General features: G+C 42.5%; 2 long non-coding RNA genes across 2 annotated transcripts; one reads left to right on the top strand and one right to left on the bottom strand.

The window, feature by feature from the left end:
• Positions 1-114: 114 nt before the first annotated feature.
• Positions 115-9,711, top strand: LOC135970574 (uncharacterized). Its single transcript, XR_010586323.2, has 2 exons — positions 115-494; positions 7,559-9,711. It is a non-coding gene; the product is annotated as an uncharacterized lncRNA (long non-coding RNA).
• Positions 6,107-25,931, bottom strand: LOC135970575 (uncharacterized). The gene is made up of 3 exons (XR_010586325.2): positions 25,805-25,931; positions 22,826-22,943; positions 6,107-6,238 (listed from the first exon to the last, which is right to left on the bottom strand). It is a non-coding gene; the product is annotated as an uncharacterized lncRNA (long non-coding RNA).
• Between the last annotated feature and the right edge of the window lie 986 nt (positions 25,932-26,917).

Below are 26,917 nucleotides of genomic sequence, written 5' to 3'. Positions count from 1 at the left end.
CCCGAAGGCCCCGCCCCCTTCTTTCCGAGGTCAGAGGGAAAGAAGAGGAAGCTCTGCGGAAGGATAGCAAAGAGTTAAGGCGGCGACGAATGGGAGGAGCGGTCCGTCTCTCGCCCCGCTCGGCCCCGCCCCTCCCGGTCGCGGTCCCCGGACGCGCACTTGCGCTCCTGGTTTGCCTTTGCATATGTGCAATTGCGTTTGTACCGAACTCCGCAGGACGAAGCGTGTATTTTTTTCCAATCTAGACAACCTAGAGAAACCCAAAAAAGAGGGAAGCCAAGCCCCTTTCCATGCGTTGATTGCCCGTCACTTCCATTAAGGCATCTGTTTTACTGATGAAGGAGGCCTTCTGAGCGTTACCACAGCGCAAGCTTGGCGTCCCAGCTGGATCTAGGTTTGATTTGGTATTAGGGAAAGTTGTTCAAGGGAATAAGTCTTAGGAGAATTCTAAGGGCGTGAGATTGGAGTACCAGAAATGGGGAATTTTTCTTACGGTGAGTACTTACGAGGATCTATGAAGCGTCTGAAATTAATTCCAGAACACTTAGAGTTTTGTTTGTACATTTCTTTATCAAAGTTTCAAAGCATACTGGGGAGTTTGAGAAGGTCCATGTCTCCAAAAAAGTTACTAAATAATGTGTATAATTGACAAAGGCAGGAGTTGCTCAGTGGAGAACCGTTTCGTGGCGGTGTTCTCCTCTGCCTACCAAATAAACAGTCCCTTTTATTTTCCCTTCGAGTTAAGCAGAGGTGCTTGGAAGCATTTTATGAATGCCGTCCTTTAACGAGCCTTTCCTTTGTTACCAGATTAAATTAGTGTTAAATATAAAGCTGGATGATGGCAAATCAATTATAAAGTAGTTTGGCTTTAAACACCAATGCTGTATTGGAACTGCAAGAGCATAAGGCTGCAGGGAATACATTTTTAAAGCTTCGATGGGGAACTTTCTGGGAAACTCAACCCCTTGAATGCCTGGACCCCCTCAGTAAGAGTCCCATCAGTAGAGACAGTCTGACAGCCATCTCTCTGAGGCAGCCTGAGTTAGGTCACACTTCTGGTCTGTCCTGCTGTTGCGTCTGCTCAGAACTGTTAGTGAAAGTGTCAACTCCTCCCCTGACAGAACAAGATAATACCCAGTTTGTTTTAAGGCCATCAGTCTACCCAAATAATCTCCTATTAATTCCCTTTTCTGCTGATAGAGTGTGTACCATGCCCAAAATGGTAAAAAAATAAAACCTTCCATCCCCAGCCCCCTTCAAGGATGGGAAAGGTGAGCCTGATCCTGGAAGAGTATCTTACCTTCCCCTTCTGGGGATGACTCCCCTTGGAGACTCCCCTTCCCACACACACTGTATCTACCCAGTAGCTCAGTTCTAGGCACACAGAGGCTTCATACCACTGGTGAGCAACTATTATTGGCTGTAAGGCAGCAATGTGCACTGGATTTTTACTCAGCTATCCAGTTATGCCCTCTCCATACTCAGTGCCACAGAATTGGGAGGACCCTGGGGCTACCTTTTGCCCACAATAGAGAGTAGAATAAGAGAGTGGCATCCCGATGAGTAGGCAGTTTCTCTCTGCCTGTCAGGAATGACTTGCCTGATGTGTGTTTCTGCCATATTGCTCCTAGGCCCAAGTCTCTTTCTTCTCTGTGAGAAGAAAAATAGACACAGATGGACCAACGTGATTCCTCCCCCGCTTCCTGGAACCCCTGACTCACACTCTCAGATATGTCTTCGTCTCCTCTTTATCAGATGTAGATTCTCGTCGTTGGTGAATCTTTCATCAAACATCCATTTTGCCCCTAAGGAAGAGTGTATACATGTAAAAAATAAGATTGAACGTTCTCTTTTGGCAAAAGAGAGAGATCTTATCTGTCTTCCCTTTTCCTAAGACATTTCCTTGAGAAACACTTGTATTTATTAATCCTTCCTCTTCACTTTGCTATGTAGATAAATCTTTTGTTTTTGCAGACAGGGTCTCACTGTCTCACCCAGGCTGGAGTGCAGTGGGCATGATCCGGGCAGCTTCACTGCAGCCTCAACCCCTCAAGCTCAAGCAGTCCTCTCGCCTCAGCCCCCAAGGAGCTGGGACTACAGGTGCAGGCCACCACACCCCACTAACTTTTTTATACTTTTTTCATCTCAAATTCCTGGGCTCAAGCAGTCCTCCAACGTCAGCCTGCCAAAGTGCTGGTAAGACAGCCAGGTGGGAAGGGTTCCCTGGCAGAATCTCCTACTGACCTGTGCACTGGGAGGAATGCACACTGGGGTGAACCTTGGGAAATTTGTGCCATTCGCAGTGGGGAGGAACCTGGCCCCTCGTTTTCCTGGTGGAACCTGGGATTCAGTCTCCCAGGCAGGAAGCACTCTGGCTTTGGGGAGAGTCTCTGTTTCCCTTTTTTTCTTTTTGCCCAATAAATTCCATTCTCACCCTTCAAGGCATCTGCAAGCCTAGTATTTCATGGCCGTGTTGCAAGGACCCAGCTCTTAGCTGAACTAAGGAGAAAGTCCTACAACAGCTTTGGCACCCAATGTGGGACTTGAGAAGTGGTGAGTGACATGGGGACTCAAAACTTCTCTGTCATTTCTAAGCCTTTTCATGCATGGACTTCTGAGGGTAGGGAAACCGTGCCCCCACCCCCAACCCTCCCCGGGGTCAAGGGCCTTTCCGTGGCCTTTGCCTTCATTTTTTGGGAAGGACAGGCAAGCCGTGGCTCCAAGCTCCTTCTCTCCTCCCAGCTGGGGCTGGAGAATGCCACATGTCCACAGCATCTTCCCCTTTCCTGGCCAAGGCTGACAGTAATTAAGCTTCTCTCCCTGGTAGAGGAACCATTTGCATAAGAATAAGAGGTTCTTCCCCCAGGCATCCTTTTTTCTTCACCCCATCAGCAGTTAACTTTTTTTTTTTTTTCTTTTTTTGAGACGGAGTCTCGCTCTGTGGCCCAGGCTGGAGTGCAGTGGCCAGATCTCAGCTCACTGCAAGCTCCACCTCCCGGGTTCACGCCATTCTGCCTCAGCCTCCCGAGTAGCTGGGACTACAGGCGCCCGCCACCTCGTCTGGCTAGTTGTTTTTTTTTTTTTTTTTTGTATTTTTTAGTAGAGACAGGGTTTCACCGTGTTAGCCAGGATGGTCTCGATCTCTTGACCTCGTGATCCGCCCATCTCGGCCTCCCAAAGTACTGGGATTACAGGCTTGAGCCACCGCGCCCGGCCATCAGTTAACTTTTAAACCAGATTTTTTTTCTTTTTCATTAGGCTAGGAATGATAAGGATCCCTGTTTATATTCTCTGTAAAGTTTGGTTGTGAAAAATGATCTTGTTGGGACTGGTTTTCTTCTGCCTGTGTAGCTATATATGTGTTGTATACATGATGTCTATAAAAAGAGCTCAAAGGCCTGCCACGGTGGCTCACACCTGTAATCCTGGCACATTGGAAATAAAGTCTAGGGAACTCCAGATCACTGACAGTAGGTGGGATAGAAACATTGGTAAAATCAGATAATTCCTATCTTCTAGGCCCTCCCTGCTTCATGGGTGCAAGCCGCTTTGGCACCCACAGCAGCACCTGACAAGGTTGCTGGGACTCAGGGATGCAAACACAGAAGAGGAAAAGAGAACATTCTTCCCTCTCTCCCTCACATACCTGGGGTATCTGCTAGGAAGAGAAGGGAACCAGGGATTCCTGCTCTCCTTCTTTTAGATGGGTAGCCATTCATCTTCAGTCTATACCTCTTTCAAATGCATCTGAACCCCTGAGACTCCTTTAAAAAGCTCCATCTTTTTTCCTCTCTCCTCCTCTGTCCTCTCTTCACCGGGAGGTGTCCGGTATGCATCTACGTCATACCGGACACTCCCATCAGATGCATCCTCCAAACTGGAAAGGTTAATTTCCCAAACCTTAACCTGGTTGGCTTAGGATTGGGCTCAGGGGGAGGGAACGCAGAAGCCCAATATGCTGGCAAAAGGGTCAAGTTTACTACCAGTAGGGCTTGTGGCCTCCCTCTCCCCATGCACCTGGTAAAAGGCCTTGGGATTTTTGAGCTGCCCTTACCCTTCCCCTTGTTTCATTTTAATACATGTTTTCTAATAACCCAATTTATCTCTTCTTGCCTTGGAGCCATCAAATTCCAAACAATCACGCAACCAGAGCTTCTGATGATGGCCTCTTCTGCCGGGAACACTTAAATAGGCATCTGAGGGAGTTCTAACTGCTGTTTCCCCAAACAGCGCCCCCCATCAGCAGGAAGCAGTTAAGATCAGTCATTGTCTTTATCTTTATCCTAATGGCAGTTAAATGGACTTCTTTAGAGCACAGACCCTTAAACACCTGCTAAATGGAAGCTCCCTCCCACTCATTCTGGAGTGTCATCTCCAGAGGCTGCTCGGCTTCTTTCTAGGAGGTACAGATACTCTTCTGGGCAGGCAGGTGTTCCCTGGTCCCCATTCCTCACCCCAGCCCAAGAAAGGGGACCAGGGAACACCCACCCCTTCTCAGAGTATAGGTAGCTCCTCCCTGGCAATGTACAGCCAAGTGTAAAGGAGTCCCTAGAGAAACTCCAGCCGGCCTGGGCCTTGGGAGAAGTGCGCACTGGGGTGGAGCCTCGGGAAGTTTGCACCATTTGCAGGGGGGAAGAGCCTGGCCCCTCCTCTTCCTGAGTGGAACCTGGGATTCAATCTGCGAGCCAGGAAGCACACTTGCAGGACTCTGGCTTTGCAGAGAGTGCCCATTTCCCTTTTTTTCCTTTTTGCCCAATAAATATCATTATTCTCACTCTTCAAAGTGTCTGCGAGCCTAATATTTCATAGCCATGTGACAAGGACCCAGTTCTTTGCTGAACCAAGAAGAAAGTCGTACGACACTGGGATTACAGGTGTGAGCCACAGCACCCAGCTGATCTGCAGATAAATCTTTTCAAAAGCAAAATGAGCCTCTTACCTGCCTTACAGCCCTTACAACAATAAGTGTTTTTTTAGGGTCTGGGAAGTATGTCTTGGTTTTTTATTTTATTTTACTTTATTTTACTTTACTTTTATTTTAATTTTATTTTATTTTATTTTATTTTTACTTTATTTTATTTTATTCTATTTTATTCTATTTTATTTTATTTTACAAATGGCATCTCACTATACCAGGCTGGTCTTGAACTCCTGAGCTCAAGAGATCCTCCCACCTGCACTGTCTCTTTGACATTAAGTAAGATAGTGCCCCTATCTTCCTGTCACCTTGATAGTTTAGCCTAAGGCTCTTTGTTCTTAGTTACTACCTGTTTGTGTTAGGAGTGAGTTTTGGTTTTCTTTCAAATAACAGCAGTTAACTAACACAGATGGCCACTGCCAATAACCAAGTGAACCTAGGATGAACCTTGAGTATATAACAAATGATACTACCAAGTTCTCCTCTATAAGGACAAGTTATTGTTTATCTTGAGAACATATATATAAAGGATTGTATGTACTTGGATATATAGAAGAGTGAGATTTCTTTCTGTCTCTGCAATCTCCTTAATGGATAGCTTCTGTTGTACATCTCAGTCTGGTTTAATCCCTACTCAATAATAAAACTCTTCTTTTCCGTACATTTATGAAGAGAATTGTCTGGGTTGAGAGGAGGTTTTATTGCTAGCTTTTTCCCCAACAGGTGTTTATGCCTTACTCAACTATTAAAGGCTATTACAGAAATGTACCCCCTCTGAGACTGAGCAGTGTTGCTTTTTTGACCGATCCTCATCTTCTCTACTAGGCAGGGACTGAGCTGGTGTCATATGTGCCTAGCTCCCTTCTCATACTGGTGACCCAGCACCTCCGCCTCCTACCTGTACTGTACCAGCTTCAGTGGATGGGAGAGGTTCAGAAGGAGATCAAACTGGGTTAAGTTTAGAGCTGAGGAAGAACACTAGAGTCCCTTCTCACATAGAGGTCAGGTTCTAAATTCAGGGTTTTGGACAAAAGAAAAACTCAAAATTACCCTCGATTGTTTTTTCATTTGAACACCACTTGAAGTCATTAGCATTTAGGGCCCTGTCATATAAAAAATAGCAATCTTTAAACAACAGAATCACACTTTTCACAGCCTGATGCTCCTCTCCAAAGGTCTCAGTTCACATCTTACTTCAGGGTACAGGTCCAGGGAGCAAAACAACAAGCAGCGCTCTCGCTCGTATGCTCACACTTGTACAGGTAAATTCACAGGAATTAAATATGAATGTGATGTTACTTCGTTGTTGTCAAATGATACCTGCCAACAGAAGATACCAGAAGACTTACTATGAGGCTTCTTACTTGCATAAGCTCCTCCCAAGGACAAATTAGGTATCTGTAATTTTATATCATTGAAAAGGATAATTTTAAAGAGAGATGCTCCCCTCTTACCACCCCCTTCCCCCCCACCACCAAGTTGTTTAAGTTCAAAACTGTTATGTGTTGAATTGTCCACCACTAAAAATATGTTGAAGTCCTTGGCTGCGTGGAGTGGCTCATGCCTGTAATCCCAGCACTTTGGGAGGCAGAGTCTTTAATCCATCTTGAGTTGATTTTTATATAGGGTGAGAGATAGGGATCCAGTTTCATTCTTCTTCGTGTAGCTATCCAGCTTTCCCAGCACCATTTACTGAATTAGGGTGTCCTTTCCCCAATGTATGTTTTTGTATGCATTGTCAAAGATCAATTGGTTGTATTTGGCTTTATTTCTGGGATGTCTATTCTGTTTGATTGGTCTGCATATCTACTTTATCTAGTACTGTGCTATTTTGGTTACTGTAGTCTTACAGTATAAGTTGAAGTCAGGTAATGTGATGCCTCCAGATTTGTTCTTTTTGCCTAGGATTGTTTTGGCTATTTGGGCTCTTTTTTGATTCCATATGAATTTTAGGATTGTTTTTTCTAATTCTGTGAAAACTGATGTTGGTTTTTTGATAGAAGTTACATTGAATGTATAGATTGCTTTGGGCAGAATGGTCTTTTTCATGATATTGATTCTTCTAATCCATGAGCGTGGGATGTATTTCCATTTGTGTCATCTATTATTTCTTTCAGGAATATTTTGTAGTTCTTGTAGCGATCTTTCACCTCCTTGGTTAAGTATATTCCTATTTTATTGTTACTTTTTTGCAGCTATTATAAATTTTATTTATAAGTTATAATTATTATAATTATTTATTTGATTCTCAGCTTGGTCCTTGTTGGTGTATAGCAGTGCTACTGACTTGTATACATTGATTTTGTAACCTGAGACTTTATTGAATCAATTTCTTAAATCTAAAAGTCTTCTGGAGGAGTCATTAGAGTTTTCTATATCATTGGCAAACAGGGATAGTTTGGCTTTCTCTTTCCCAGTTTGGATGCCCTTTACTTCTTTGTCTTGCCTGATTGCTCTGGCTAGGACTTTCAGTACTATGTTAAATAGAAGTGGTGAAAGTGAGCATTCTTGTCTTGTTCTAGGTCTTAGAGGGGATGTTTTCAACTTTTCCTCATTCAGTATAATGTTGGCTCTGGATTTTTCATCTATGGCTTTTATATTTTTTTAATTTATTTAATTACTTATTATTTATTTTTGTAGAGACAGGGTCTCACTTTGTTGCCCAGACTGGTCTGGAACTCCTGGCTTCAAGTAATCCTTCTGCCTTGGCCTCCCAAAGTGCTGGAATTACAAGCATGAGCCACTGTGCCCAGGCTTTCATTATTTTTGAGGTAGGTTCCTTCTACGCCTAATTTGTTGAGAGTTTGTATTATAAAGTGATACTGGATTTTATCTAATGCTTTTCTGTGTCTGTTGAGATGATCATATTGTTTTTTGTTTTTAATTCTGTTTATGTAGTGCATTACATTTATTGACTTCCATATGTTGAACAATCTCTGCATCCCTGGGATGAAACCCCTTGATCATGGTTAATTACCTCTTTGATGTGTTGTTGGATTTGGTTTGCTGGTATGTTGTTGAGGTGCCAAGGAGTTTAAAATTTTCCATAGCATGCTTTCAAATCTTGTTGCCTCAGAGTCTGCAGGCATTCCCTCACTGATCAGTGACTTCTGAAGGCCCAAATTCATGTCTGCACATCAATTCCTTAACAAGGTCTCAATATGAAATAACTCCAGTTCCAGGACTGCAAAGTACAGCCAACACTGAACAGGTTCCTACATTCAGAGATCTGATTCTCCAGCCACAAACCTGTGTGCAAAAATATTGCATCTCTTTCTTTTCTTTTTTTTTCATACAGAGTCTCACTCTGTCGCCAGGCTAGAGTGCAGTGGTGTGATCTCAGCTTACTGCAACCTCTGCCTCCCGGGTTCAAGTGATTCTCCTGCCTTAGCCTCCCTAGTAGCTGGGGCTACAGTCATGTGCCACCACGCCCAGCTAATTTTTGTATTAGTTTCACCATTTTGGCCAGGATGGACATTTCTTTATTTTCTATAAATCGCCTTAATATTGATTCTGAGTCTCCTTGCTAAACAGGGAGGAAATTTCAGTTCTTGCATTTTTTTAAACTTTTTGAGACAGAGTTTCACTCTGTTGTCCAGGTTGGAGTACAGTAGCGTGATCTTGGCTCACTGCGAGCTCTGCCTCCTGGGTTCAAGTAATTCTAATGCCTCAGCCTCCTGAGTGGCTGGGATTATAGGTGCACACCACCACACCTGGCTAATTTTTATATTTTTAATAGAGATGGGGTTTTGCCATGTTGGCCAGGCTAGACTCAAACTCCTGACCTCAGGTGATCCTCCCACCTCAGCCTCCCAAAGTGCTGGGATTACAGACGTGAGCCACCACGCCCAGCCCTCAGTTCTGGAATCCTTGGGGATTCCTGCCCTACCCCATCCCTAGAGTTATATATTTGTTCTGAGGGCTCAGACAACACATTTCCAAGAAGTGAGTGAAGGGAAAGGTTGCCTATTATCACTGACCATCTGGTCACATAGCTTGCGCTGATCCTTTACATGGCTCCCTCAGGTCCAAAAGCTCTCTTCTGCTTCTCAACCAACCACACTGTGGGAAAAGGCAAGTTTTGTAGGACTGGAAACCCTGTTTCTCAAGCCTTCTCTTTCTAGATACACCTGTAATAATTCTTCTCCAAAGCACTGCAAAGGAGCAGGACCTGGAATCCCAAACTCTAGGGTAATGTCCAATACGTTCCTTCACTGAGCAGACAATCCCAAAGGAAGCATTAAATTAGTACATGTGGCTGGATGTTTTGAGAAATTAATTTTTTTAGAGCTTGATGACAGAATGGACATACCAAATGAGGGAAGCATCAAAGCTGACTCCAATCTTTCCATTCTAAATAGGAAGTCCTCCAACTTTCTGATCATCTCCAAGAACTCTAAGCCTATTATTTTATGCATAACAAAAAACATCAAAAATGTGTATTTGGGATCATTTCCCCTGAATAGTGAGAAGTTGAATGTATTTTTGTTTAAACGTTAAACTGGAATTCTCCATCATTTTACAGCTGAAAACTGAGCCATATATATGGTCACTAGGTGGAGCTAAAAACCAGATAATCCAAACTCCCATTGCTTTGGTAACCAAGAAAGTGGGTCAGTGAGTCAGGTTCTTCTATTACACATGGTGTGTGCCTATTCCAAATGTTGGGCTTGGCCCGCTTCACCAAACTCTTAATAACAGAGGTCAGCCTAACCTACCACATGATTAAACAACAGTGACTAGCAGGGTACCTCTGCCTATCCAGCTTTTATTTAAGTTTCTTTACTGGAAAATACTAAAGATTAAAAGGAAAACAACTGCTTTCTGAATACTACTGTCAAGGCACAAAGGTTTTCAGAGATAATAACTCTGCTTCTGTGTGCAATAAAAATTTAATTAAAAAAATTAAAAAATTAATTCTACTGTTTGAATTATGTGGCACACCATCTTTTCACTTGACAATAATACAATTTTATGTGTGTATTGTGCCTTACATATATATATATACACACACATACATATATATATTTTGAGACCAAGTCTCACTCTCTCACCCAGGCTGGAGTGCAGTGGAATGATCTCTGCTCACTGCAACCTCTGCCTCCTAGAGGTTCAAGCGATTTTCATGCCTCAGCCTCCCTAATAGCGGGGACTACAGGCACCCACCACCACGCCCGGCTAATTTTTGTGTTTCTAGTAGAGACAGAGATTCACCATGTTATCCAGGCTGGTCTCGAACTCCTGACCTCAAGTGATCTGCCCACCTCGACCTCCCAAAGCGCTGGGATTACAGGCATGAGTCCCCATGCCTGGCCTAATCCTCACAGTTGTATGAGGTAGACATTACTATCGTCTCCATTTTATAGACAAGGAAACCAGCTCAGCAATAGGTTCAATAACTTGCCCCAAACCTCCCAACCAGTAAGCCAAAGAACCAGGCTGCAAGAGGGTGTGCAATGCTGGAACTTGCCAGCAGAGGCAGGAAACCTTTGTTCTAATCCAAGCTGGGATTTAAGTGTGTTAGACCTTAAAAGGGAAGAGAAAAAATCACCCTTCAAGGCTTGAGTTTTCGTATATTTCATTTGAAAAATGAATAGATAGTCCCTATGGTGATACGCTTTAAACGCAAATGCACTCAGTCACCTGGAGATTGCATTGAAATGCAGATTCTAATTAAATAGGTGTGGTGTGAACCCGAGATACTGCATATCTAACAAGCTCTGGGGCCATGACGATGCTGTTGTTTGGAGGACCACACCGAGTACCCTTCCTTTTATGTGAGGCTAATAACTAACTTCTGCAAAGGGAAAATATCTCCCAAAACTAAGAAATGGGCAAACCATATATCTGCATTGATGTCTGCAATTTGAGATATTCACTGATAATTGTCTATTTGAAAGCAGAACTTTGCTGCTTGATACAGATCTGTATTTGACATCATTCTATGCTTCTAAATTAATTGAAGTCTATTAGATCCTTTGGGAGAATGAAGCTTTGTTATTCCAGTCATCAGCCACCAATATATCCTTATCATCTGTGTTTTAGGTTAGTTGTTTTTTATACTTGATTGATAGCACACTTGGCATCAGGCAGAATCACCCCAGATTTCCTATGTAGAATCTGATGTGAAGCTGATGCTTTAAGTCTTTGCAACATGAAACCATCATTTTTGCTTAATTACAGGCATCCTGTTTCCCAGGCAAATAACCTCTCTCTATTCTGGATCACTCTTACTTCTTTGCAGATATCACTTGCTTGCTAGGGAGTTATTAAGTAAATGATAGCATGTGCTGAATATCAATTTGTTTGAGAAATTTGCATTTGCTCTATGTAGTACTTTACAATTTACAAAAGCATTTTCACCTGTGTTAACTCATTTCATCTTTTAAAACTTAGTGAATTGGATAGGGAAGATATTACCTTTCCTATTGCAGATGAAAAGACCAGAAAGTTGTGACATACAGGAACACATCCAGTGTCTCCTGACTTCAAGTTTCAAGCACTTCTTACTGCACCACATTGCTTTCCTACTCATGGTTCAATGAGCGTACCATTCTGTGAGCAAAGAGTATGCCCAAGCTGTACATTAAAAATAGGGTGGCTGGTCATGGTGGCTCATGCCTGTAATCCCAGCACTTTGGGAGGCCAAGGTGGGTGGATTGCTGAGTCCAGGAGTTAGAGACCTGCCTGGGCAACATGGCAAAACCCATCTCTACAAAAAAAAATACAAAAATTAGCTGGGCATGGTGGCGCACACCAAGATCATGCCACTGTACTCCAGCCTGGGTGACAGAGTGAGACCCTGCCTCAAAAAGAAAAGCCAGGTTGGGGGAAGAAGGAAGTGGAACAAGCTTGGGATCACCTTAGAAAAAACAAGGAAATAAGAGTAATAAATCAAGGCAGATTAATGGCTAGGGAAAATCTTAAGTTTCCAGTGACATATTTCAGTACTCCAGGTTCTGATTCTACAGAATCATAATCTCAAATATCATTGACTTACTTCTAGAATGGGTATCTTAAATGTGGGCCCTAGTTTAGACTCATATAAAGTATATTCAAGTCTAGTCCATTCAATCTATTCAAACTTCTACTAAACTTTGTGTGAGGAATTTCAGGAGATACAAAGATTAAGGGACATTCTTGAACTATAAAAAGCCTATTATTAGTAGGGAGGGCTTACTTTAATTACTCATGTATTTGTTCACTTAAAAATATGGTTTAGCACCTTGCTATGCGCCAAACACTATCCTAGGTAGACAACAACAATGATCAAGACAAGGGCCCTGACCTCAAGGACTTTACTTGGCCAGTATAGAATACAGGAAAAATAGTGGGGCTGCTGCCAAAGTTACCAAAGAATCACAGTGAAGGGCATCTATCCCAATCTTGAAGAGTCAAAAAGAGGTTCCTAGGAGGAAGTGACATTTAAGCTGAGCCAACTTAGGGTGGGGAGAGGCCACAAATGCAAAGGCCTAGGGGCTATGGTGAGCTGGTAAATGTTTAATAACTGTCTCTCTAGACAGAAGCAAGAATGCCCTAATTTGTAGATTTTGCCAGTTTCCTTGATTTACTCCCACCATGACCTCACTGAACATGGAATTGGGAAGAGACATGCACCATATGCTCTCACACGCCCATACAAATCAATTCTAGAACACCACTGCTTACAGGTAAAAATATGGTACTTCTGGGCAATGTCAAAGCCATCTATAGAATGGGAACTCTGTGTGTGTGTGTGTGTGTGTGTGTGTGTGTGTGTTTGGGGCACTGAGCAGGGGAGGGAGTGTAGGTAGAAAAGGGAAAGGTGGGAAGGAAGGCTAGAACATGCCTACATGCCATTTTAAAGAGTTGGGACTTTATCTGGAGCTGTGCAACTTCATCGAGTAAATATGAGTCACTGAGGCAAATATGGAGTCATTGAATGGTTTTAAGGAAGGCGGTGACCTTGTTGACAGCAATAGCCTATTTTTCCCTTCTAGAGAAAGAAGATTTTGTCTGTTTTCATCCCAGCCATATCTCCAGCCCTTAGAACACAGCCTGCCTAACATGGCCTCTCCACAAGAAACAGGAGACTGCTTCCAGTGCTCTGGAGTATGAATGAGAAGTCATGAAGTCAACCTAGAGAATGGAGACAGTGAGTGAGACAATATGTATAGCAAAGGGAGCAAGGAACTAAAGCAGCCACTGTCAGCTAACTTGAAGTCAAAGGGTTGATTCAGGGATTTTTTAAAAGAAATGTGGCCAGGCATGGTGTCTCATGCCTGTAATCTCAGCACTTTGGGAGGCTGAGGCAAGAGGATTGCTTGAGCTCAAGAGTTCTAGACCAGCTTGAGCAACATGGCGAGAACCTGTCTCTATTAAAAAACAAAAATAGATAAATAAAAGAAATAAGCCAGGTGTGGTGGCTCATGCCTGTAATCCCAACACTTTGGGAAGCTGAGATGGGCGGATCACCTGTGATTGGGAGTTCACAACCAGCCTGACCAACATGGAGAAATCCCGTCTCTACTAAAAATACAAAATTAGCTGGGCATGGTGGCGCATGCCTGTAATCCCAGCTACTCGGGAGGCTGAGGCAGGAGAATCGCCTGAACCTGGGAGATGGAGGTTGTGGTGAGCCGAGATCATGCCATTACACTCCAGCCTGGGCAACAAGAGCGAAACTCCATCTCAAAAAAAGAAAAAAGAAAGAAAGAAAGAAAAGAAAAGAAATAAGTATAGAAGAAATTTGATTACATTTAAGTGACTATGACAAAAAGCCACTGGAGAGAAGAGGGAATAACTGATTAAACACACTTTACTAATGCTTTAAAAATAATATTAAATGCATTTAAGTAACTCTATACCACACAATTTAATTAAAAATAAATAGAAATTTAAAGTACAATTTAATTAGTATAAACACATTTAATAAGATTAAACACATTTTATTAGGGCTAAAAAGCCAAAGACTTGCTTTGAGAGCAAGACCTTTGTCTGTTTTACTCACTGCTGTATCCCCAGTACCTAGAACAATGCCTGAAACATGGCAGATGCTCAACAAATATTTGCTGATTGAATGAATGTATGACTGGATAAAAGTAACCATTCACTAGGCACTTACTTTGTGCCAGGATCAAATGATTTTCACACATATTATCCTCAATTCTCACAACAACCTTAGGAGGTAAACGATTATTTTCATTTACTAATGAGGAAAGAGAACTTTAGAAAGATTTAGAAACTTGCTCATAATCACACAGCTACTGAGTGGCAGACATGGAACTTATTCCAGGTCAATCTAAATCAAAGCTGTGCTTTTAAGAGCAACCATGATTTTAAGTGTCTGGAATTTTTTTTTTTTTTTTCCTGAGACAGGGTCTTGCCTGTTGCCCAGGCTGGAGTGCCGTGGCTCATTCACAGCTCACTGCAGCCTCGACCTCCTGGGCTTAAGTGATCCTCCCACCTCAGCTTCCCCAGTAGCTGGAACTACAGGTGCGTGCCACTGCACCCAGCTAGCTTCTTCAATTTTTTGTAGAGACCAGGTCTCACTGTGTTTCCCAGGCTGGCCTCAAACTCCTGAGCTCAAGTGATCCTCCCACCTGGGCCTCCCAAAGTGCTAGGAGTACAGACAAGAGCCACCATGCCTGGCCCTAGCTTTCAAATAGTTAAATATTTGAAGCAAAAACTGAAAATATTTGCGAAAGGAAAAGGAAAACTTTTGGTTCCTTGTGTCACCAGAATACATAGAATAGAGGAGCTAATTATAGAAAGAACAGCACAGCAGTTAAGCATGTAGTCTGTGGAGCCACATGCCTGGGTTCAAATCCTAGCTCTCATGCTCTCTAGCTGTGCAGCTTCATCAGGTTACCTCACCTTTCTGTGCGCTGGTTCCCTCACCTGTAAAATGGAGATAATGATAGCACCTGCTTCATGGGGTTGTTAGGAGAGCTAAATGAGTTTATACACACAAAGCACATGGAACAACAACCATTTTGTGTTTGCTGTGATTGTTATAGCCTATTTTTCCCTTCTAGAGAAAGAGGATTCTGTCTGTTTTCGTCCCAGCCATATCTCCAGTCCTTATCACACAGCCTGCCATAATAGGGCTTCTCCACAAATGTTTATTGTTGTTGTTGTTTTTTAATGAGATAATTGGTAAAATGAATGTCCAGCATATGTGTGTGTGCTGCTCAAAAGATTCATTGAATCTGAAGATAAAAACATTAATTTTGCTCACAAATCATGTTATATCATGCTTTAAAAAAAAAAATGTGGTTAGCCACTATAAAATCAACTAAAAATCTCTCTCTTTTTTTTTTTTTGAGATGGAGTCTCATTCTGTCGCCCAGGCTGGAGTGTAGTGGTGTGATCTTGTCACACTGCAACCTCTGCTTCCCGAGTTCAAGCGATTCTCATGCCTCAGCCTCCCAAGAAACTGGAATTACAGGCACGCACGTGCCAACACGCCTGGCTAATTTTCGTATTTTTAGTAGAGATGGGGTTTCGCCATGTTGGCCAAGCTGGCCTCCAACTCCTGGCCTCAAGTAATTCTCCCACCTCAGCCTCCCAAAGTGCTGGGATTATAGATGTGAGCCACTGCACCTGGCACTGAAAGTACTTTTAAACATACGGTTGACAGTTAAGCCTTAAATTTTATGTATATCATTGTCCAAATAATATTGACCTTAGGTTAGAAGAAAACTATGTGAAAATAAAAATTGTTAAGTATTAAGATTATAGGATTGCAGTGATTTTACCCTTTTATTTGGTTTTCTTCATGTATTATTATACCATCATTGTTTACATCATTCTTTCTCTTCTGATATTAAACTGAGAACAGCTTCATCTATTCTTGAGAAGGGGAAAGAAAAGACTGGAAATAGTCTAACAGTTGAACTGTACGAAATAGTTTAAAGTTGCTGTTTTAACAGCTATAAATTTTTCATAGAATAGCTCCAGCCACTCCTTGACTTGTGAAAAAATCATTTAGAAAGCTTCTGCATTATAAGAAATGCATAACCCTTAGGAAAGATGGATCAAAGAAATGTACAGTGTGCCTATGAGTCATCGTTAAAATACTGGTATTTTCTTCAATAAGCTTATGTACTGGGAAAAATTATAATTCCGCACAAGCCTTGGAGACCTGTTATCACTTTGTAGATTGAGTAACCCTTGGAGACAAGGCAATCTACTGGCTAGGCAGCCTGGAAACAGCTTCTGGACCAATCAATCGCCTGGAAACAGTTCTTGGACTAGTCACCTAGAAACAGTACCTGGACCAATCAGCTCTTTTCTAAGAACTATTTTTTTCTAAAATCTGCCACTGCTGCCTTGCAAACCAAAACCAGAGAAATAAAAATGTACCTGAATTATTTCAATACCAACCTCACATGTCCTAGCCCCTCTTTGGCCTATTCGATGAGTACCTCAAACTCTGTGCTCTTCAGTGGAATTCATTCTGTACCCAATAGTTTTTTAGCCACATCATGTCTTTTGTGGAAGGAGGTAAGGAATGTCAACCTAAATAACAAAGAGAGAGAGACTCTCTAAAAGAAAATGATGTTTATGTGGGAAGAGAGCATTGCAACAGCAGTATGCATGCCATAGTAAACTATGTGTGTGTTCAGGGAGGTAAAGAAAGACAAAGATTTTTTAAAGGAAAAAAATGAGGAGGTTATATAATTGCTTTGAAATAATTATCCTTGGGTACAAAGATCAATAACAAGGGTGACGCCAGTCTGGGCTAGACAGGCAGTTACTGGTTAGATGTCCTTGCAAAAATATTTTTTGTGTAACATTATGATGGCCTTTGTGCAATGTTATATTATTTGCAGAATCTTTTATGATAGTTTTTATCAGGTATACATGCATGAGAATCCTCTCTTCATAGCCTTCCCTGGCTCTATTTGTCCAGGTTGTTTTGTTGTTTTGTTTTTTTTTAACATGAATGACTCAATTTCGATTATGATAACCTTCACAGAAATAAATATATTTCAAAATATGCCATTTTGTACATTGTAGTTGCTCTAATGTTTTTTCATTTGAGGATATTCTTTCTACCATCTTCTTTCTACCTTCACCCTGGTTCTCAGCCTTGGTTGCACATTAGAATACCTGGGACATTTTGAAAAGTCCTGTTGCCCAGCCTTCAGCCCAAACCAATTAAATCAGAATTTCTGTCATCAGTATTTATTAAAGTTCCACAGATAGGCCAGGCACAATGGCTCACACGTGTAATCCCAACACTTTGGGAGGCCAAGGCAGGAGGATCACTTGAGCCCAAGAGTTTGAGGTTACAGTGAGCTATGAACATGCCACCGCACTCTAGCCCAGATGACAGAGCAAAACCCTGTCTCCAAAATGAAAAAAAGAAAAAAAACAGTTTCACAGATGATTCTAGTATGTATCTTAAATTGAAAACCACTGCTTGGCCTGGCGCAGTGGCTCACACCTGTAATCCCAGAACTTTGGGAGGCTGAGGCGGGCAGATCACCTGAGGTCGGGAGTTTGAGACCAGCCTGATCAACATGGAGAAACCCCATCTCTACTAAAAATACAAAAATTAGCTGGGTGTGGTGGTGCATGCTTGTAATCCCAGCTACTTGGGAGGCTGAGGCAGGAGAATTGCTTGAACCCAGGAAGCAGAGGTTGTGGTAAGCCAAGATCGTGCCATTGCACTCCAGCCTGGGCAACAAGAGTGAAACTCCATCTCAGAAAAGAAAAGAAAAGCCAAGCCACTGCTTGGCTGGGCATAGTGGTTTACACCTATAATCTCAGCACTTCGGAAGACTCAGGCAGAAGGCTCACTTGAGGTCAGGAGTTTGAGACCAGCTTGGGCAACATAATGAGACCCACTGCTTAACTAAATCTTAACAAGATGAAACTCTCCCCAAAGGCAAAGCAGTTTCTTGCATTTTGCTGTATCTCATCCTATGCTGCCTAATATAGTTTTTCTGCCTAGATTAGGTGACGAAGTGATAGAAAATACAAAGAGAGTAACAAAAAAGATACATAGGATTTGGGATAAGGTCAGGATTGTCACCCTCTGAGCTCAGATCGTCTTTTTTTTTTTTTTTTTTTTTTTCAGTTGTTTGTTTTTTTTAAGGCCTTTCTCCATTGTGGAATTTTGATGCTGAAAGAGGTTGGTGATACCTTCAGGTGAAGGCTTTCGACATTCACTGTATTCATAAGGCTTTTTTCCAGTGTGGCAGATCTGCTTTTGAAATCCAGCTCTATCATCACCTAATTCTCTGACCCAAAGTAAGTTAATTGTAAAATGGAGAAGTAGAAGTATCTATTTGAGAATGTGTCATAGGGATTACATTAGAAAAATGTGGATAAAGCACTTAGCTTGGCCCTTGGTACATGCTCCATAAAATAGCAAATTAAGAATCAACACAAATGGTTGAGATGACCCACTTGCAAATGTTATCCTTCGTGAGAGATCATTTGTAACAGGTAGTAGGAGGCCTTAGAAAGTAACCTGCAGTCCGGGCACAGTGACTCATGCTTGTAATCCCAGCACTTTCAGAGGCTGAGGTGGGCGAATCACTTGAGATCAGGAGTTCCAGACCAGGCTGGCCAACATGGTGAAACCATGTCTCAAGTAAAAAAAAAAAAAAAAAAATACAAAAATAGCTGGGCATGGTGGCGCATGCCTGTAGCCCCAGCTACTCAGGAGGCTGAGGCATGAGAATTGCTTGAACCTGGGAGGCAGAGATTGAAGTGAGCCAACATCATGCCAGTGCACTTCAGCCTGAGTGACAGAGCAAGACTCGGTCTCAAAACAAGAAAGAAAAAGAAAGACAAAAAGATGGAGGGAGGAAGGGAGGAAGGGAGGGAGGGAAGGAAGGAGGGAGGGAAGGAAGGAAGGAAGGAAGGAAGGAAGGAAGGAAGGAAGGAAGGAAGGAAGGAAGGAAAAAAGGAAGGAAAAAAGAGAGGAAGGAGAAAGAAGAAAAGAAAAGAAAGAAAGATTGGGAGGCCGAGACGGGCTGATCACAAGGTCAGGAGATCAAGACCATCCTGGCTAACATGATGAAACCCCGTCTCTACTAAAAAATACAAAAAAGCTAGCCGGGCAAGGTGGCGGGCGCCTGTAGTCCCAACTACTCGGGAGGCTGAGGCAGGAGAATGGCTTAAACTCGGGAGGCGGAGCTTGCAGTGAGCTGAGATCCGACCACTGCACTCCAGCCTGGGTGACAAAGCGAGACTCCGTCTCAAAAAAAAAAAAAAAAAGAAAGAAAGAAAGAGACAGAGAGAGCAAGAAAGCAAGAAAGACGAAAGAAAGAAAGAAAGAAAGAAAGAAAGAAAGGAAGAAAGAAAGAAAGAAAGAAAGAAGAGAGAGAGAGAGAGAGAGAGAGAGAGAGAGAAAGAAAGAAAGAAAGAGAAAGAAAGAAAGAGAAAGAAAGAAAGAAAGAAAGAGAGAAAGAAAGAGAGAAAGAAAGAGAAAGAAAGGAAAGAAAGAAAGAAAGAAAAGAAAAGAAAGGAAGGAAGGAAGGAAGGAAGGAAGGAAGGAAGGAAGGAAGGAAGGAAGGAAGGAAAGAAGCAAGTTGTAATGACAGTGTTAGTGTTAAAAGTGTGTATCCTCAGGCATGTTATTTAATTACAGTTGTCTCTTCCTACCTGTGGGTTCCGCATCTTCAGATTTAACCAACTGGGGATTGAATATATTTGGTAAAAGAAAAATACAACAATAAAAATAATACAAATTTTAAAATACAGTATAACAAGTTTTTATGTAACATTGATATTATATTGGCTATTAAAAGTAATCTGAAGATGATGTAAAGTATACAAGAGGATGTGCATACGTTATATGCAAATACTCCCCCATTTTCTCTCATTCTCTTTCTCTCTTTTTTTTTTTTTTTTTTTTTCTGAGACAGGGTCTTACTATTGTTGCCCAGGCTGGTCTCAAACTTCTGGGCTCCAGCAGTCCTCCTGCCTCAGCCTCCTGAGTAAGTGGGATTACAGGTATGCACCGCCACCCCCAGCTACTACGCCATTTTATATAAGGGAGTTGGGCATCCATGGATTTTGCTATCCAAAGGGGGCTCCTAGAATCAATCACTAACAGATACTGAAGGGCAACTGTAAAGAGAATGTAATCCAATCATTCCTCCAGTAACCTGAACATGTCAAGTAACATTATAGTAATGGAAGTGTCACTGACTGCACAGACCAGAGCAGGAAAAACACTGCGAAAATAGGGTGGCGGGAAAGAGAGAGAGAGAGTTTATGGTGTGTCTCTGACTATATGGAAGAGAAAACACGTCTTTCATGGTGGGAGCTTTTGTCTCAGCACTAGGAGACTTTCCTGGATTGTTGGAATGATAAGAAAGAAACTGTGCGGTTACTCCAGCTGCAACTTTACCCTCTGGTATCAATAGGCCCTTTTGAAGACAGGAACTCCTTGGAGAATACCAAGTTTGACCCAATTACAAAGCCCCCTTGATCTGGGAGTCAGAATCATACAGCAGCCTGATCTTTTCTCAAGAAACCACTCTCAAAACACAATCTGTGATAGAAAAGGCTTTCAAAACTAAATTACATTTACATTTTAGTTTGTTAGAGCAGGAACTTCCTTTTTGATTAACCTTCATTAGTCACTGAATATTGTGAAATATATATTTGGTCTTCCACTTCCTGGCATATAACTCCTAAAATCCTTGGACTCTCTGAAGCGATAAATATACTTTTGCATGCTAATTAGTTGACTGATGGCTGGCAACTCCTATGCAGCTTTAGGATGGGGGCTAGTCACCCCAAAGACAGAGGCAGGATTAGAGGATTGGAACTTTCAGCCCCACCCCCAACCTCCTGGAAGACATCTTAATAAGATGGATGCTTCCAATCCATGAACACAATTTACCACACGATTTATTTAGGTCTTTAATTTCTCACTGTAATATTTAATGTTCTTCAGTGTGCAGGTTTTGCACATTGTTGATTAAATTTTTTATTCCAGCCAGGCGTGGTGGCTCATGCCTGTAGTCCCAGCACTTTGGGACGCCGAGGTGGGTGGATCATGAGGTCAAGAGATCGAGACCATCCTGGCTAACATGGTGAAACCCCGTCTCTACTAAAAATACAAAAATTAGCTGGGTGTGGTGGCAGGCGCCTGTAATCCCAGCTACTCGGGAGGCTGAGGCAGGAGAATGGCGTGAACCCAGGAGGCAGAGGTTGCAGTGAGCCAAGATCATGCCAGTGCACTCCAGCCTGGGTCACAGAGCTAGACTATGTCTAAACAACAAAAAAAAATTTTTTTTTAATTTTTAAAGTTAATTTTTTATTCCTAGGTATTTTATATTTTGATGCTTTTGTAAATGATATTATTTTTAAATTGAATATATAATGCAGCAGCATAAAGCATATCTTGATCAGTGGAAAGAACTTATAAAGAATGTATACTCTGCAATTATTAGATTATCTAAACATGTAAATCAAGTCAAAATGATGAGAGTGTTATCCAAATCTTTTCTTTTTTTTTTCAGACGGAGTTTCACTCTTGTTGCCCAGGCTGGAGTGCAGTGGCACAATCTCGGCTCACTGCACCCTCCACCTCCCAGGTTCAAGCGATTCTCCTGCCTCAGCCTCCCGAGTAGCTGGGATTACAGGCATGTGCCATCATGCCCGCCTAATTTTGTATTTTTAGTAGAGACGGGGTTTCTCCATTTTGGTCGTGTTGGTCTTGAACTCCAGACCTCAGGTGATCCGCCTGCCTCGGCCTCCCAAAGCGTTGGGATTACAGGCGTGAGCTACTGCGCTGGGCCTATGCAAATCTTCTATAACCTTATTGATATTTTGTCTTCTTATCCCATCACACACTGAAAGAGAAGCATTAAAACCTCCAAGGATGCCTGGAGATCTATTTCTCTTTTGTTAACGTTTTGCTTTCATATACCTTGAAGCTGTTATGAGGTGCATGTGCACTTAGAATTGTTACGTCTTCTTGGCTGGGCACGGTGGCTCACCCCTGTAATTCCAGCACTTTGGGAGGCTGAGGCAGGTGGGTTGCTTGAGCCCAGGAGTTTGAGACCAGCCTGGGAAACATGGCAAGACCCCATATAGAGAAAAAAATTTAAAAATTAGCTAGGCATGGTGGTGCATGCCTGTAGTCCCAGCTACCTGGGAGGCTGAGGTGGGAGGATAGCTTGAGCCTGGGAGGTGGAGTTTGCTCCTGAGAGGTGGAGCTGAGATCATGCCACTGTATTTTGCCTGGGTGACAGAGAGAGACCCTGTCTCAAAATAAATAAATAAATAAAATTAATTATTATGTCTTCTTGTTTAAATGACCTTTTTATCATTGCAAAATGATCTTCTTTATCTTTAGAAATACTCGTTGTCTTTAAATCTGCTTTGACTGATATGTATAGGGATATGGTCAGACAGAAATGTGGGTTGTACCCCATTTGTGTCTAATGAAACTTTCCTTTCTTGGAGCTATCTTTGGGGTGGTTCTGAATCTTGTGAGGACTGATTTGCACCTCTTTGGAGATGCCTTATACATCCTTGGTTTAGTCATAATCTTGGTTAAGGTGTTTTGGTTTTTGTGAGTCTCTTGGAAGATATCTTTGGTAAAAAGTTCAAAAGCCAGGAATATTGGCTGTTTGTCCTGGATAAAATCTGATAGTAAGGGATTTGAAAATGTATTTTTTTTAATCTTTATGGTCATTCAGAAGTCAGCTTAATCAAAAGCTGATATTTAGACTATAATGTTTTTGTTTTCTGTTTTTTCTTTTTTCTTTTTTTTTTTGAAAAATGAAAACTGGCCAGGTGCAGTGGCTCACACCTATAATCCCAGCACTTTGGGAGGCCGAGTTGGGAGGATCACTTGAGGCCAGTAGTTCAAGATCAGTCTGGGCACCATAGTGAAATCCCATTTCCACAAAAAATAAAAAATGAGCCCAGTGTTGTGACACGTACCTGTGGTCCCAGCTACTTGAGAGGCTGAGGTGGGAGGATCATTTAAGCCTGGAAGGTTGAGGCTGCAGTAAGCTGTGATTGTGCCACTGTACTCCAGCCGGGGTGACAAAGGGAGACCCTGTCTCAAAAAAAAAAAAAAAAAAAAAAGCTTTTTCTTTATCTTTTTCTGCTTTTTCTCTTTTGGATCCTGTTTCTGGGAATTTTTTCCAGTCGACTGAATTTCGTGTTTGTTTCTTTGTTTGTTTGTTTTGAGACGGAGTCTCACTCTGTCGCCCAGGCTGGAGTGCAGTGGCACGATCTCAGCTCACTGCAAGCTCCGCCTCCCGGGTTCATGCCATTCTCCTGCCTCAGCCTCCTGAGTAGCTGGGACTACAGGCGCCCGCCACCACACCCTGCCGATAAACTCTTTTTTAATCCACCTATGACCTGGAAGTCCCCACTTTGAGTTGTCCCATATTTCTGGACCAAACTAATGTACATCTTGGATGTACTGATTGGTGTTTTATGTCTCCCTAAAATGTATGTCCAGGCGTGGTGGCTCACACCTGTAATCCCAGCACTTTGGGAGGCCAAGGTGGGTGGATCACCTGAAGTTGGGAGTTCGAGACCAGCCTGACCAACATGAAGAAACCCCGTCTGTACTAAAAATACAAAATTAGCTGGGTGTGGTGGTGCATGCCTCTAATCCCAGCTACTCCGGAGGCTGAGGCAGGAGAATTGCTTGAACCCAGGAGGCAGAGGTTGCGGTGAGCCAAGATCGCGCCATTGCACTCCACCCTGGGCAACAAGAGTGAAACTCTGTCTAAAAAAAAAATGTATACAACCAAACTGTAGCGTGACTACCTTAGACACATGCTTTCAGGATCTCCTGCGGCTATGTCATGAGCCATAGTTACTAATATTTGGCTCAGAATAAATCTCTTCAAACATTTTACAGAGTTTAACTCTTTTCATCAACAAAAGCCAAGTTTAAAAGAGCCTATAGAGCCAATCACTATTCTTACTGCATTTTGTGCAAATAATCAGGCCAAGTATAATAGGAGTAAAACTTATTTTGCAAGTAAATTGGTCTTACTATAATTTATCTTTGGTAGAAAGAAAGATTGGAGAGAAAAAAAGTTGTGTTTCAGAAGAAAATTATAGTACACCTGCTATTAGATTCTAGCCCTAGGCTGGGCACAGTGATTCACACCTGTAATTCCAGCACTTTGGCGGCCAAGGTAGGTAGATCACTTAAACCCAGGAGTTCAAGACCAGCTTGGGCAACATGGTGAAACCCCATCTCTACAAAAATATATTTTTTTTAATTAGCCAGGTGTAGCAGCATGCATCTGTATTCCCAGCTACTTGACAGACTGAGATGGGAGGATCACCTGAGCCCCAGGAGGTGGAGGCTGCAGTGAGCCGTGACTATACCATTGCACTCCAGCCTGGGCAACAGAGTGGGACCCTGTCTCAAAAAAAAAAAAAAAAAAAAAAAAAGATTCTAGCCCTACCATTGTTTTTGAGATTTTATTCTTTGTCTGCAATTTGGATAAAATTCTGAATTCTTTCCTGGCTACAAGTCTCCAAACTAACATTTCCAAATTTTTCCTTCATTTTTCTGACTTAAATTCACTAAAATTGTGACTACCTTTTCCCTGATGCCCTGCAAGCTGAAGGTTGTGTAAACAACCTTGTGACATGCAAACAACAGAAAAATCTGTCCGATTGCCACTGCCCACTTCCACTTTAACTGAAGATGCTTCGACTCTAACATCTAGACATCTCGACTGCCCTCCACACTCTAAAAAAACTGGTATATAGACTGTTCCAAACGTTAACCTTTTTTTTTTCTTTCCAGGCATTGTCAACAAACCAAACATTACCCTTTGTTTTTCTTCTGTTTGACAGCCTGTCTGCAATGCCATCTCCTAAAATTGTTACTGGAAAGGGGTCCCAATTCAGGCATCGAGAGAGTTCTTGGACCTCATGCAAGAAATAATTCAGGGTGTCTGTTACTGTAGGCAGCTAGTCAGACATGAGCAGAGCAGGAGAGGGCCACCCCAACCAGGAATGTCAGGCGACCATCAGGTGATCATCAAGCAGCTGTTAACTGTCTCTCTCAAATAATAATTGCTCACAGCCAGTGCCAGAAAAAGGCAGTCTCCCAACAGATTAAAAAAAACGTTAAGCTGGTGATCAGCAACTCCCCATTAAGATCTCAGGAGTTGGTCAAGTGGGCTCAAGCATGCGCACTAAAAGGCCAAATAGCAGAGTTTAACTGGTATATGACCTAGGAGCATTTGGTAATGGAAGAATGTCTCAAGTGAGCATGCGTACAACTCCAGTACACACACTGCTCATGCGGCCTCTCCCAAGCGCTAGCAGGCCACTATGCATGCGGACAGCTCACCCCAAGGGAAGAACCCGGGAAGAAGTAAGGCAAGAACCCTGAAAGATGTCAACTTATAAAACCCCAAGTCAAAAGATCAAAGCAGGCACTTGATCTCTCAAGTCACCCTCTTGGCCCCCTTCCAAGAGTACTTTACTACCTTTCATTCCTGCTCTAAAGTTTTATTTATTTATGTTTTCCTTTTTGAGATGGAGTCTCACTCTGTTGCCCAGGCTGGAGTGCAGTGGCATGACCTCAGCTCACTGCAGTCTCTACCTCCCTGGTTTAAGCAATTCTCCTGCCTCAGCCTCCTGAGCAGCTGGGACTGCAGGTGCACAACTGGCTAATTTTTATATTTTTAGTAGAGACGGAGTTTCTTTTATTGGCTTCAGGCTTTTTCTATGTATTGAGAGACTGCCTTTCCTTGTCACTGGCTGCGACCAATGTTGGCCAGGCTGATCTTGAACTCCTGACCTCAAGTGATCGGCCCGCCTTGACCTCCCAAACTGCTGCAATTCCAGGCACTTTGGGAGGCATGAACCACTGTGCCCAGCCTTCTGCTCTAAAGCTTTTTAATAAACTTTCACTCCTCCTCTCAAACTTACCTCAGTCTCTCCTTCTGCCTTTATGCCCCTCAGTCAAATTCTTTCTTCTGAGGAGGCAAGAATTGAGGTTGCTGCAGACGCATAAGGATTCGCCACCAGTAACAAGTCCATGGAGGAAAGTGAAAGCAAGTTGATTAGAGAAGTAAATTAAAAAAGAATGGGCTGCTCCAAAGGCAGAGCAGCCCCAAGGGCTGCTGGTTAGCTATTTTTGTGGTTATTTCTTGATTATATGCTAAACAAAGGGTTGACTACTCATGAGTTTTCTGAAAAAGGAGGAGGCCATTCCCAGAACTGAGGGTTCCCCCCTTTTTAGACATATAGGGTAACTTCTGGATGTTGCCATGGCATTTGTTAACAGTCGGGGTGCTGGTGGGAGTGTCTTTTAGCATGCTAATACATCATAGTTAGCATATAACAAGCACTGAGGATGACCAGGGGTCACCTTCCTCACCATCTTATATTTGGTGGGTTTTGGCCAGCTTTTTTACCACATCCTGTTTTATCAGCAGGGTCTTCATGACCTGTATCTTGTAATACCAGTCCTTCTGACCTATTTCATCCTGTGGCTAAGGATACCTAACCTCCTGGGAATGTGGCTCAGCAGGGTATCAGCCTTATTTTACACAGCCCCTACTCAAGATGGAGTCACTCTGGTTCAAATACCTCTGACAAAATGAGACACACCTGGTTACTTGGACTGGCCTGTTTCCAGAAATGAGAGACTGATTTAATAGGATCCCTTGCCACTCCACTATTCACTCAGTTTTTCTCTCCACAGCCAACAACTCAGCTTTTGGTGTGTGAAACGACTAGGGATGTTTCAGAGAGGGAAATGTGGGGTTGCAGGAAATGATTCCCCAAAATATGATGTTTTGGCATTTTGAGCACTTCTGAAAATTGAAAGGCCTGAAAAAGTAGCCTTAGAATCAAGGTCTCACTAATGTTGTTTTGTTCCTCCCCCTCCCAAGAGCAGCTGGAGACTCCTTGGAATTTCCTCATTAACCAAGAAACTTCCTTTTTTTTATTTAATTTTTTTTTAGTACTTTAAGTTCTAGAGTACATGTGCACAACGTGCAGGTTTGTTACATAGGTATACATGTGCCATGACGGTGC

The sequence above is a fragment of the Macaca fascicularis genome, chromosome 4 (assembly GCF_037993035.2).
Source record: "Macaca fascicularis isolate 582-1 chromosome 4, T2T-MFA8v1.1".
Taxonomy (NCBI): Eukaryota; Metazoa; Chordata; class Mammalia; order Primates; family Cercopithecidae; genus Macaca; species Macaca fascicularis.
The sequence above is the reverse complement of the archived record's forward strand: the minus strand, read 5'-3'. Positions and strand labels throughout refer to the sequence as shown.